Source organism: Notamacropus eugenii, chromosome 6 (genome assembly GCF_028372415.1).
Source record: "Notamacropus eugenii isolate mMacEug1 chromosome 6, mMacEug1.pri_v2, whole genome shotgun sequence".
NCBI lineage: Eukaryota > Metazoa > Chordata > Mammalia > Diprotodontia > Macropodidae > Notamacropus > Notamacropus eugenii.
The window spans coordinates 32,879,415-32,892,868 of NC_092877.1; the positions used below are offsets into that span (position 1 = coordinate 32,879,415).

A 13,454-nucleotide genomic window follows, 5' to 3' on the forward strand; every position below is an offset into this window, starting at 1 on the left:
CATAAATATTACCATTGTTCCAGCATCATAGTACAGAACCCTGGATTCAGAGGAGGCAGATCCAAATCCCATATCTGTCACTTACTCCCCATGTCACCTTAGCTAAGTCACTTAGCCTCTTGGGACCTTAGTTTCCTTTTCTATAAAATGGGAGCATAGGATCAAATGGTTTTTGATCCCTCTTCTAGTTCAAGATCTATGACTCGATGAGCTGTATTAATTCACATAAATGGTAGAACAGAAAAACTCACTGACTCTGGAGTCAGGAGTCCTGGGTTCAAATTCTCACATGCATGTTTACTTCCCTTGTGACTTTCAACAAGTTACTGAATTCCCTTGGGCCTCAATTTCTTTAACTATAAAATGAAGGGGTGGGATTTAGTGGCTTTTTTTTCCAATTGCATGTAAAAGCAATTTTAACATTCTCTTTTAAAATGTTGAGTTCTAAATTCTCTCCCTCTCTCCTTCTCCTCCATCCCCATTGAGAAGGCAAGCAATTTGATGTAGGTTATACATGTGCAGCCATGTAAAACATGACTTAATGGCTTCTAGAGTCCCTTCTAACTCTGGCTGTTTGATCTTAGAATTCTATGAATTCACTGACAAAATGATCGAATTCATAAAATTCCCTACGCATGTATCTCTTTGCTTTGGAATTTCCATGTTGGTTGCAAAGTCCACCACAGAGCATCATGGTGCCTTTTAACATTACAGCTACAAAGGGGTGTTGCCATTATGTCTCAGTCACTATCCACAAAAAAGATCAAAGATGCTCATGTATCCCAGGAGACACACACAGGAGAACCATTTGCCTCAGCCACGTTCACAAGCAGTGGTGGCGACCACATTCAAAGCATTCCTAAGGTTACTCCCACTAGCTGTAGAGGTGACTGGTTGATTCTTAACATAGTCATCGCCAAGAGTAGCCAAGACCCTTCAGGACTACACCAATCATCAGTAAAGCTGCCCACAGTTCATGCCATCCTTAGGAAGAAGAATGACATACTATGATAGATTTTCTTCAATACCAATACATCTTTCTCCACGCATTTGCCTATGCAGGGGTAAGGAACCTTCAGCCTTGAGGCCACATGTGGCTTTCTAGGTCCTCGGGTGCGGCCTTTTGAGTGAACCCAAGTTTTACAGAACAAATCCTTTTACGAAGGGGATTTGTTCTGAAAAGTTTGGATTCAGTCAAAGGGATGCACTCAAGGACCTAGCGGGCCACATGTGGTCGCAAGGTCACAGGTTCCCCTCCCCTGGTGAGCTCCCCTCAATACCTGCTATTCATTCCCTCCTCCCCTCTACTTTTTGAATCCTTAATTTCCTTCAGAATTCAGCACAAATACCTCCTCCTACCCAAGCCCTTTCCTTAAACCCACAGATCTTGATATTTCCCCCTTCTCCCAATTACTTTGTATTTACTTTGCCCTTGCTTTTGTGGGTACCCTTGGTCTCCCTTGATAAAATGTAAGTTCCTAGAGGGTTGGGGACAATTTCATTTGTTTCTGTATCCCTCTCCCCTAGCGCCCATGCCTGGCACATAATAAGGACTTAATACTTGTTGATTGATTGGTTGATATCAGTAGCCTAATGAAACATATCACTGATTGACTTCAACAGTCCCTACTGGGGCTCCCTTAGAGAGGCTTCCCTCTCCACTGATGCTAATCACAACCCCTAGGCCCCATGGTGGGGCAGGTAGGTGGTGCAGTGGATAGAACGCCAAGCCTGGAGTCAGGAAGACTCATCTTCATGAGTTCAAATATGACCTCAGACACCTAATAGTTGTATGACCTTGGGCAAGTGACTTAACCTGATTGCCTCAGTTTCCTCATTTGTAAAATGAGCTAGAGAAGGAAATAGTAAACCACTCCAGCATCTTTGCCAAGAAAACCCAAAGGTCAGACACAACTGAAAAACACTAAACAACAACAAAATGCCCGTAGGAGGAGATAATCACTGTGAGCTGTTCTGAGCTCATTTGGGCCAGCTCTGGGCATTTGAAAGGCAGAGCCTTTTGCCAGGTCCTTACACAAAGTCTTCCCAAATTGTTTGCCATTGCCCTGAGAGCCCAGAGTCAGCACAATGAAGCATCAGAGAAGGACCTTGATGGACAACAGAAACATTGATCCTTGTTTAAATTTTATTCTATTTTATGTAATTAATTAGTTTATTTCATTATATTTAGTTAATTTGCTTATTTGTTTTATTAGAGTATTACATATTCAGGAGGTGGCTAGCATAGTGTTCATCTCTTACCTTTGATAGCTATTTTCTGTCTGTGTGAAAGTGGACAAATTATTTAACCTCTCAGGACCCCAAGCAGCTCTAAGTTTCAATGAAGGGACCAATTGATAGAAGACGTTCCTGCTGGAACTTGTCTCCCTTTACTTGTCTAGTTAAAAAAAAAAAATTACTTATTCACAGACTGATTTAAGATAGGACTAATCCTCTTTCATGGTCTGTGCGGGTGACTCAGAGAAATCACAGCTGCTGTGGGTCCACTGTTCAGATACCAGAATCACTGATGAAATGACTGTATGGTGGTTTCATCCTTTTCCATCTGCATGGGGTCATGCTGTATGTAACTCTAAACACCAGCAAAATAACCACAAATGGTTATTTTTGACCATGGGCGTTTGCATCTTCAAGTAGGGATTTATTCTAGGAGTAGAGCCTTAGAGACAAAATAATAGTAGCCAATGTATGATCCATTCCTCACAAGGTACTCGGCCTTTTCAGAGTCTGGTGACTAGTCCCAACCTTCCCTTATGTTACGAATATGTGCATGCAGGCTTCCTTTCAGGTGATGGTATTGGTCTAGGGGAGTCATTTCTTATCTTCTACGTGCCTGCTAGGAACGCTTTGGCCAATGAGTACTTGTGAAAAGCATCTGAGAGTGAATCTGAAGCTGCTCAAGGTATTAGACAGAATGTTTGCCACTGGAGTGAAGTGCTTGCTGGGACTGGTTCTAAAATTTCTCTTGTGTTTAACAACAGAAGGAGAGCTTTCCTGGGGAGGGGAGGGAGAAAACCCTAGCTTTGGGCTAGTATTAATTTGCAAGTCTGCATTATCATCACCTTTTATAGGTCATTGGCTTTTCTTACCCATTATAACAAACAAGTGACATTACAGAATTTCTATATTTCCATAGAAAAGAGAATTAGCAGCTAGATGATGTTTCATGTTGAATTTCCTTAGTGCCCTGCATGGAGGGGTACAGTGGGATTATTGCCACCTTACTCCTGGAAGTTTAGCCTCTCAATGCAACCCAAGATCACTGTTCTTTCTAGCAATAAAACGAAGAAATTGAACCTGAGACTCAGGATTACCCAGTAAAAGAAAATTAAGCAGATTCCCTCTAATTACCAGAACACCAACAATTCATATACCCATCATGGCATCTCCTTACTTCTCTAAATATGGTACTAAAGGAACTGTGATTTCCTGGGAGAAAAGGAAGGGGGGCCCATGAATCATGTATATATAGCATCAGCGTTGCAGAGTGGATAGAGAGATGACCTTGAAGCCAGAAAGATCTGGGTTCAGATCTGACCTCTGACACATATTAGCTAAATGACCTTGGGCATGTGACTTAACCTTTTGATGTTCAAGGCAACTTTCTAAGACTATAAATAAAAAGGGAATTTCCTCACCTGGGAGTTCCATTGTTTCCTACTGCCTCTATGTCCTTGATCATCTGGATTATATTTCTCCTTGCCTGAAAGTCATCATTGGAAATTGGCTGCAGCTGGCTTACTCCCACCATGTACCTTTCAAGTTCCCTCTGGGTGACTTGGATTTTTTAATCTTCTGGGTCTGTTGCTTCCATGATTCACAGTCACATAGCATCACTGGGTAAACACTGTTATAATTGGATAACAGATGGCCAGACTGAACGTCACAGGGATATCTATGAAATAAATTGTAAAGGACCCCAAGGAAAGCCTTTGGTACCTCAGTAGTGCTTAACCTGGAGTCTGTGAACTTGCTTATTTAAAACAACAAATTTGATGATTGTCTTTCAATCTAGTCAGTTTTCTTTGTAATCTTATGTGTTATATTTTATGCATTTAAAAACCTTAATCTGACCTAGATAAAAATGGCCCAGGATAGGAAGGGATGGCAGGGGCATTGACCCTACCAGTGAGACCCACTAACATTCCAAATGGCCAATTCATGGCCCACATTAGCCACAATCTCAACAAATATGGAGGTCCCCAAGTCAATGTATTTTGGGAGTCTTAGCTTTCTCTTTCCTGCCCCTCAGTCTCATTTGTATAATGAGGTAACTGGACTAGATATTCTAGCTCTAAATCTAAGAACCTACGCAGGTTGGGCCTGAGAATAATCTGATCCAATCCAGTAAGTATTAAGTGCCTTCTGTGTGGGAAGCACATTTCTAGGCAGTGGGGATAAAAAGAAAAAAATGAAATATCCCCTGCCCTCCAGAAGTTACTATTCTAGGGGCATAAAGGGATACAAAATATAAACCAACCCTTAACATCTGAGGGGATCAGGAAGGGCTTCCCATAAAGAAGTAATTCTGTCTCTAGTTCAACTTGATACTAGCAAAGAGGTGAGAGTATCTGAAGATTTGTGATTTTGTCCACCGAAGTGAATGTTGTCATTCAGTTGTTTCAGTTGTGTCTAACTCTCCCTGATCCCATTTGGGGTTTTCTTGGCAGAGATACTGGAATGGTTTGTCATTTCCTTCTCCAGCTCATTTTACAGAAATGATAACTGAGGCAAACAGGGTGAACTAACCTGCCCAGGGTCACACAGCTAGTACGCGTCTGAGGCTTGATTTGAACTTGGGTCTTCCTGACTCCAGGGGCAGCGCTCTATCTGCTGCACCATCTCCGCTCCACTCAAGTACATATTACCTAAACAGCTCCCTGCCTTATTAAACCTCATTACTTTAAAAGGATTATGTTTTATTCACCCAGTTTGGTTTTTCAAAGTTTCTTCTCTTTGGATACTCTTAATCCAAATTTATTTTAGAAATAGTTACAGAGACAAATAGTCTCTGACAAAGCTTTCTGCTTTCTCCCTTTAAAAAATTTTGGGCAAGGGTTACATTTTCCTATGTTTATTCTGCTTAGTTATCAAAGACAACTTTAGAAAGAGTTCTTTAATAGGAGTCAGAAGAGCTAGGTTTGAATCCTGGATCAACCACTTACTAGCTAACCAGGTAAAATTGGGCAAGAACCCCTTGGAGCCTCAGTTTCCTCATCTGTTGCATGGGAGTAATGATATTTAATATGGCATCTAACAGTGATTTTGTGAAGATCAGGTGAAATAATGTCTCACTTGTTAAGCAACTCATAACATGAAGTGTTTTGTAACTATGAAGCATTATGTAAACATCCATTGTCAGTATTTTATGAGATCACCTTTAAAATATGTTGACACTGTGGTTAATGGTCCAGCTACTAAACTGAAGGGCAGTGATTGGTCCAAGTGCTTGTTACATTCCTGAAAATACCTACTTGTGAGATCAATCAACAGTCCCAAAGAGCATCATGGAATGATATACAGGAAAGGGCATTGGACCTGGAGACCAGTAACCTAGGTTAAAGCCCCAACTTATTAGTTGTATATTATATGATCACATGCAAGCCATTTAAGCTCTCTGGGTCTCAGTTTTATGTAAAATGGGAAAATAGTAGAACTAACTACTTCCATTGTGCTTGGTCCACCATATGTGTTAGCTAATAATAAATCTGTATTGTTCCACCCTCATCTCAGACCTCAAACATTTCTTAGATTACATATTATGGTGTAGGAGGTACTCTGCTACACATTAAAGACATAAATACAGAAATTTAAAAATTCCTGCCCTCAAGAAGCTTATATTCTACAGGGAGAAACACTATGCATATTATTGAGTATATACAAGATTAATTTTTGTTGAGGAGAAGAGGAAGGAAACTAGAAGCTTGGAGATTGTTTGAGCAATATTTTAAAGGAAAGAAAAGATTCTAATAGGTAATAAGAGAGCTGATTCTGGTTAGGGGGGCAGCTAGTGCAAAGTCATGGAATCAGGAGCGTCATGTATGAGGAACAGCAAGGAGATCCATTTGAGTAAACTATAGGGTGTGTGGAAGAGAGCATTATGTCATTAAACTGGATAGATGGGAAGGGGTCAGATTATAAAGAGCTTTAAGTACCGAAACAGAAGAATTTATATTTGATTGTAGAAGGAATAGGGAGCCACTCCATTTATCGAGTGAAGGAGAGAGTGGTGTGTGACATGGTCAAACCTGAACTTCAGAAAAATCACTTCAGGAGCTATGGGTAAGGAAAGATAGAAGGGAAAGACTTCCTCAGGGAGATCAATTAGGAGGCTGTTGCAATAGCGTAGAAAGAGATAATGAGTGTCTGAACTAGAGTGGTAGCTGTGTGAGTATAAAAAAGGAAAAGGGTATAAGGGACATCGTGGAGGGAGAGAGGCCAAGGTTTGAAAGTTGATTAGACTGTGAGGGGAGAGAGAATGAGGAGTGAAGATAGAGCTAAGTTATATACCTAGACAACTGGAAGGGCGCTGGCTCCTTTAACAAAAATAATGAAGTTTAGGATGATGGTGATAATAATAGTTGGCATTTATATAGTGACACTATATGTAAGATGGATGGATGGATGGATGGATAGATAGATGAAAGATAGATACATTGATAGATAGATAGATGATAGATAGATAGATAGATAGATAGATAGATAGATAGATAGATAGACAGACAATACTTTACAAAATACTTCACGTTATCTTGCTTGATCCTCATAATATCCTGGCGAGAAACATGCTAACATTATCTCCCTTTTCCAGATGAGGATACCGAAGCTGAGAGAAGATTAAATGACTTGCCCAGGGCCCCACAGCTCATAATTTGAACTCGAAAACTTCTGATTCTAAACACAGTGCCCTAGCTACTATGTCACCTAACAAGAGGGCAAAGATAATGAGCTCTATTCTGGACCTTCTGAGTTAAAGATGTCAATGGGACATCCAGTTTACAATATTCAAAGGGCAAAAAAAAAGTAGTGGACAGTTGGACATGTGGGACTACAACTCAGGAGAGATGCTTTCTCTCTCTCTATTATATATAATATATACACACATACAAACACATACTTATACATACATAAACATATATGTAGATGTAGATATACATGTGTACATATACATAACACATATACATTTATGTGCATGTGTTTGGAGAGAGAGAGACTTGGGAGTTCTTTGCATAGAGATGATTATTAAACTCATAGAAGAAGATGAGGTCACTAAGTGAAAGAAAATAAAGAGAAAAAGAGAAGAGGGTCTAGGAGAGTCTTAAGGAACAGCTGCAGAACTCTGTATCATGGGTATGATGATTTTTTCTCCCCCTCCCCACCCCCATCATTGCAAGTGCTTGCCCTCTGAGATCATCTTCCATTTATACAGTAAAGACTGTGAATGTCCATGTTGGGGCATGTTTTCTTCCCCATTAGAATGCTCTCTGAAGGCAGCTCTTAACTCAGTGCCTAGCAAGCACTTAATAAATTCTTGTTGACTGACTGATAACAATGGAAAGTGAGAAGGAGCCTGGGGAACAGTTTCACAAGCACCCAGCAAGGAGAGAGTATTGAGGTGGAGAGAGTGGTCAGTGGTGCCAGGCACTGCAGAGAGGTCAAGAGAGGTGAGTCCAGAGACCAGGCTATCAAGTTTGGAAATTCACTGGTGGCTTCAGAGAGAGCAGTTCCAGCTGATTGATATTGTCGGAAGCCAAACTGCACAGGATTAAGAAACAAGTAAAAGAAGAAGGGAAGGCAATACATATAACTAGTCTTCCACTGAAGGCATCTTTATCTTCAGGTAATTTCATAGTATAAATAGGCTATCCCTCAAAAAAATCCAAGTCTTCCACCACATCCATCAATGGAGGGGCTCTTCAGGTGTTCTCAAGTCCAATCCCTGTCCCTCCCTAAGGAAGTGGAAGCCCCAGTGGTTCCTTGCTCCTACTCTCTTTGGGGCTTGAGCTCAAGTCCTGGTATGTTCCCCATTCCTTCTTCCCATTCAGTCATCTTGCAAACTCCCTGTTATGGCTCCCACCTTCCCTGCCATCTTTCTCCTGAGCCAAGCCAGGCTTCCCTCACTTCTATCACTCCACTCTTCTTACGACCTCTGAAGGAGCTGATCAATTCCCCAGCATCTTTTCTACAGACAGCACCCCCAACTCTCAGCAGGTCTTACACATTTGTTCTCTTTATCCTCATGATGGGGAGAGCAATTCTACATTTCAGATTTCCTACCGCATGATGCTCCAGGAGAATGAAATGGCCAAGAGCAGCAGGGGGAAAAAATCATAAAAATGTCACCGGATTTGTCTCATCCTGCCTTCCTCAGCAGATTTGGTCAATGACCTCTCTCTCTGAGTCATGCATGGGCTTCAAAAGTTTGCTTTGATTTAAATCTTTAGGAAGCAAAGTCCAAGGCTGCAGTTTGGGGTATTCCGTAACTATGTATTTTGCTTTTCCATGTGGAATTTCTGGAGGATTACCTCAACTACTGAAAATATAGCTCCAGTATCCTTTTTTTCTGCTGTATGGTCTATCTTAACCAAAACCACGCAATTCAACAACTGTGTGGAGGCCTCAAATTCTAGCATTCTGAAAGCCATAGTCAAGCAAGAGTCTCTCATCATTTTAATCATGGAAACAGACCCTACTGGGTCTTCAATGATCTCACTTGTCAAGCGGTCGCCCCAAAAAACCATCCTGAAAAAGATTTGTACCAAAGATAAGCATCATGAATTTAGGAGCAAAATCCATAACTTCATTCTTTTTAAAGTTTTGAAATGATCAAACCTTCCATATACCTGCGGTATTTTTGCATCACAAAGACTTAGAAAGCCCACATTTTGAGGGACAGCATGTTGAAATTTGGGCTTGTGTTAAGTCCACCAATTCCAAGCCTCAGTTTCCTCATCATTAAAATGGAAATAATAATAATACTTGCCTTGCCTTCCTCAAAGGAAGGCTGTGAGGTTTAAATGATATAATCCCATCAAGAACTTTGTAAACTGTCAGAACACTTTAATTTAAGGGCAGAGAACCTAAGATTGACTCTCAGATTTGCCATTTAATGACTGTATGATCTCAGGTCAGTCAATTCACTTTTCTAGCTCAGTCTATAGAATGAGAGATTTGGACTGGAAGACCTTTAAGGTTAGATAGCTTGGGGTATAGAGTTGGGGTCACGAAGACCTGGGTTCAAATCCTGTCTCAGACATATAGTATCTGTGTAATCCTGGACAATTCTCTTCCATGCTCAGTTTCTTTATCTGTAAAATGGGGAAGGGTTACCCTTGATTGCCTTTGGATCTCTCTAAATTTATGATACTAGAATCTCAAGTGCTATGATGATATAAGAGATCATCAGTAAGAGGAAGACCAAGAGTCTTCTCTAGTCCCATGAGTCACATTGATCTTTCTAGCTGGATTCTCAGGATGCTTCCTTTTAAAGTCTAAGTTTTGGCATTAATGCCAATAATAATTCCCCTATAATTGCCACACACACACACACACACACACCCAGCTTCTTGTAGCTTAGAAGGGTTGGTTCTACTTCAGACTGGCCTACTAAATTATTTCACAGAGATAACAATAAAACTCCATTGTAGTGGATGGTAGGAACCGGAGACAGGTAGCAGATAGTACTGAATGATAGAATGAGGATTTAGTGGGACTGGAAGGGTGGATCAAGGATCTGATACTATTAACAACACACATTTATGTAATGACATGTGGCTACAAAACAATTTACCATTGTCCTCTCATTGGGTCCTCATAACAGTCCTATTTGGCAAGGAAAACATCTTTAGAAGCGAGGAAACATTCTCAGAGGGAAAATAATTTAACCAAGATTACATAGCTATTAATGAATGGCAGGGTTGGTACTCCAACCCAATTCTCTTCACTCTCCATGGAATTAAAAACAAGATGGAATTTAAGATGAATAAAGGTAAGGACCTCCATACACTTAGATCCAAAAAGGTCATAGTAATTGTGAGAATGGAGTTAGGTAGCTCAGTGGATAGAGTGCCTGAGTTCAAATCCAGTCTCAGACACTTATTAGTTATGTGACCCTGGGCAAGTCACTTAACCTTGTTTGCCTCAGTTTCTTCAACTGTAAAACAAGCTGGAGAAAGAAATGGCAAGCCACTCTAGCATCTTTGCCAAGAAAACCTAAAATGGGGTCACAAAGAGTCAGTTGTGACTGAAATGACTGAACAACCACAAAAGTGGTGTCTCATTCACGCATCCTCACTTCAGAGCCTGTAAGGGATTGATATTGGGTTGAAACTTCATGCAGTGACTAGGACCTTGTTTTCTTAATTTTCATCTCATGACTCTTTCCATCCAAACACACAGTACTCCGATCTGCTATGCACATGGCTGGGCAAACCCTGACCCTCTGAAGGTATTAATTTATAATAGGTATTACCTCTGGCAATAGGGACGGTGGGCATGCTTTCACTGGCCTACTGAACATAAGTAATCTGTAGTTTCATTCCTCTGACAGCAGTGATAGCAGTGTGGCTAAATGCCCCTAACAGTACTAATGACAATAATAATAACTGATGTATATATACACAGAAAGCAACCTGTTTTCCTTTTTCTTACCAATGATCGTTTCTTTATGTACTTAGCATTTATACAGTGCTTAAAGTTTGCGAAGTGCCTGACACACTATGCCAACCCATGCTATTACTATTTTTTTCTAATTCTTCCTCCTCTTCAGCCTCCCTCCCAAAAACCCTACTTCTTAATAGAATCTCTGCTTATAACAAAGAAGCATAGTCTGGCAAAAATAATTGAACTCACTGGTCATGTTTGAAAAATCACCGATATCACGCCAATAGTCCACCGCCTGTCTCAGAGAAAGGACTAAGCTTTAGTATTAGTCCTTTGATTGAGTTGGTCACAGTTTGGCAGTCTTTCAAAGATACTTTTTTTACATAATCATGTAAATGGTCCTCCTGGATGTGATTTACATCAGACGTAGCACTTTCTGTATTCTATCTAAGTTGATTGGTACAACAACCCGGTCACACAAGGAGCTCCATTTTACAGGTGAGGAAACAAAAGCCCAGTGAAGTTGATTTGCAAAGATGGGACTCAAATCCAGGTTTCTTGAGCACAGATCTAGGGCCCTTTCCATTGGGTGTCACTTAAAGGTTCACCAAGTGCCTTCTGACTCTGCCAGAGCTCCTCATCATGTTTCTATTAGCCTTTGGTGATAAATATCCTTTATTGTTCTCTAATTGTTTCCTGTGAACACTTTAAGTCTCCCCACTGAGACCTTAAACTTCCTGAGAACAGGTACCATGACTGGCCCTGCTTTATTTTCTCCATGGGGCCCAGGACCAAGTTGGGGATGAGGACACAGGGAATGCTTGCCAACGGGCAGACTGATAATATCCATTTGGTGGCTTTTGTTGCTGAGAACAGTTTGCTCCCCCAGTTAAACCACTTTGTGACCTCACTGATGTGATCCTAGATGTAGACCTGAAATGGACTTCAGAGGCCATTGAGTCCCTCATTTTGCAGATGGGAAACTGAGGCACAGGGGGCTAAATGACTTGCCCAAGTTCACAAAGGTAGTAAGCATCAGGAGGAGAATTTGAATCTTCTGATTCCAAAGTTAGTGTTCTTTCCACTGTACCAGGCTGACTGCTTTGAGATGCTGGGGTCACAAACTCAGTTCCATTTATGTCTACATCAGTTCGTAGACTCGTAGAAAATCAGACTTAATATTGACCATAGATGCCATCCAGTTTAAACCTGCCCCCAATGAGGGTATGACCACAAAAGTAATTCCAACATAGTCCTAATGATAATTATTATAGCTAACTTAATATATTGTTTTAAGGCTGCTCATCTGATCTTTACAACCACCTTGTGAAGCATTTATTATCCCCATTTGGCAGATGAGGAAACAGACTGAGATTTTTCCCACATCACACAGCTAATACATGTCCAAAGAAGGATTCGAACGCAGGTCTTCCTGACTTCAAGTCTAGGACTTTATCCACCAGAACTGGAAGGGACCGCAGAGAGCCATGAAGTTCAACCTTATTGTTTATTGATAAGGAGATTGTAGCCTAAGGCAGTTAACTGACTTGCTCAAGGTCACACAGGGAAACATCTCTTAGAGGGGAAATAAAATGGTTTCTGTCTCTATTTACCTTAGATCCAGGGACTACGTTTTATCAGTGGACAGGAACAGGGTTGGCTCATTAATAAAAGATACTTCACGGATGCTGCTGTTGAGGCAATAATGCCCAGAGCCCCATGGAAGTTTTCTCCTTGGGCACTTAGGCGCCAAACAGGTACTATGGCCAAAAAATAGATAGGATGAAGAGGAGAGATCTATTCATAGTCCTAGGTGGTCTTCTCTACTTTTGCCAACATGGGCTGTTTTTTCTCACAAAACCCAGAGCTGACCCTGCCCGATGAAGGCGCTTCAAACCTGGCATGGACAGTGATTGAGACCCACGCGTGATCCATTCAGCTCAGCACCGACACCAACCAAATCCTGCTCACAGCCTGTCTGGCTCATTCTTGACATTGACTGAAGACCCTATATGACCTCTAGGGTTCAGCACAGACCCCAACTGAGGCCCACACAAGTCCCTGGTGCCAAAGCCTGCCCCATCCTACCACAAGGCTTTTGCATCAATGTGGGATGGCCCTGTTCAAAGCAGAAATAAAGGCCATTTTATTTGTTGGTGGCTTTGGAGAGCCAAGCCTTCCACTTGAGGAACAGGCTTGTATTTCCAGCCTCCAAGCCGAGTCTTCAAAGTCTGCTGGAGCCCTGGAGCCCTTTTTTTCTGCCCCCTGGTGCTAGTGCTGTCTGGGAAAGCCAGCGGGTCTCCTTTAGAACCACAATGGAGAAAGCACTGTCCAAAAGTCAAGAAAGTAAGTGAGCAAAAACAGAGGGACTTCATAAAACCTGGATTTATTGCCTCCATTTGTAGAAATGTGCCTCTGTGGGCTTCGGAAAGCATTAGGGCCTCATAATTTTGGAAGTGCTCAAAGAAGGGAGGCATCTGCCCATCTAAACAAGTTCATTCCTACCCCAGCACTGCTCTGGGGATTCAGTGCTTTCATCAAATTTAGCAAGGCATCTTTAGGAACAAACATGGCTCAGCTCTAATTAATTTGGCACAGCCAGAGGTTTTGGATAGTGATCAAATCAATACGAATATAGAACTTATGCTTTCTCCAAACGCTGCAAAATGCTCAGTGACCGTCCCCCATCAGGGAATTGGAGGCTGCCAACTGCTCCATCAGGGGCAGTTCACGTGGCTTTGCCCTCTCCCTCTCCGAGCAGGGTAGAGAAAAACTGCTTAAATTACGTGCTATTTGGTAACTCGGGAGGAACTTGAAAAGCCAAAATTTGA

General features: G+C 41.5%; 2 protein-coding genes across 4 annotated transcripts in view; one reads left to right on the forward strand and one right to left on the reverse strand.

The window, feature by feature from the left end:
• The window catches only part of PARVA (parvin alpha), a 161,397-nt gene that overhangs the window by 91,718 nt on the left and 56,225 nt on the right, over positions 1–13,454 (reverse strand). The window lies entirely within an intron of this gene.
• LOC140510653 (uncharacterized) overlaps positions 1–13,454 on the forward strand; it is an 84,646-nt gene that overhangs the window by 48,631 nt on the left and 22,561 nt on the right. The window contains exon 1 of one of the 3 annotated variants that reach the window (XM_072619411.1): positions 1,218–12,969. The exons of the other annotated variants lie outside the window; for them this stretch is intronic. The gene's annotated coding sequence lies outside the window, so the exon portion shown is untranslated. Of the gene's footprint in view, positions 1–1,217; positions 12,970–13,454 lie in introns of those variants that run through there. 3 annotated transcript variants of the gene reach the window in all.